Here is a 334-nt window from a genome sequence, read left to right as displayed (position 1 = left end):
GTGTGCCTTGTTTACCACGTTTTGGGCATGAGTCATCACAATGGAATGCAGGGCATCAACCAATAGGCATGCAGCTTTCCTCTATTCTTCTTGCTGATTGGCTGTTGGGATTTAACTTGATCAACACCTGCACAGAGGATTTCCACCTGCACAGAGCATTTCTTGCTGATTGGCTGTTGGGATTTAACTTGATTAACACCTGCACAGAGTATTTCCATACTGACAGTATGTCTGTATTCAAGTGTTTTGGTAGGTATTTCTGCTCCAGCATTGGAATGCGGGGCACGGGCGTTTTTTTATTTTGAAAATCAACAGTTTGCATTATGCAATTAAA

General features: G+C 42.2%; 1 protein-coding gene across 1 annotated transcript in view; it reads right to left on the bottom strand.

Annotated features, from left to right (window-relative positions):
• Positions 1-334, bottom strand: part of LOC109479131 — a 12,971-nt gene that overhangs the window by 9,149 nt on the left and 3,488 nt on the right. The window lies entirely within an intron of this gene.

The sequence above is a fragment of the Branchiostoma belcheri genome, unplaced genomic scaffold (genome assembly GCF_001625305.1).
Source record: "Branchiostoma belcheri isolate BF01 breed outbred unplaced genomic scaffold, Haploidv18h27 scaffold47, whole genome shotgun sequence".
In the NCBI taxonomy this organism is placed as follows: domain Eukaryota; kingdom Metazoa; phylum Chordata; class Leptocardii; order Amphioxiformes; family Branchiostomatidae; genus Branchiostoma; species Branchiostoma belcheri.
This window is presented reverse-complemented; position numbering and strand designations above follow the sequence as displayed.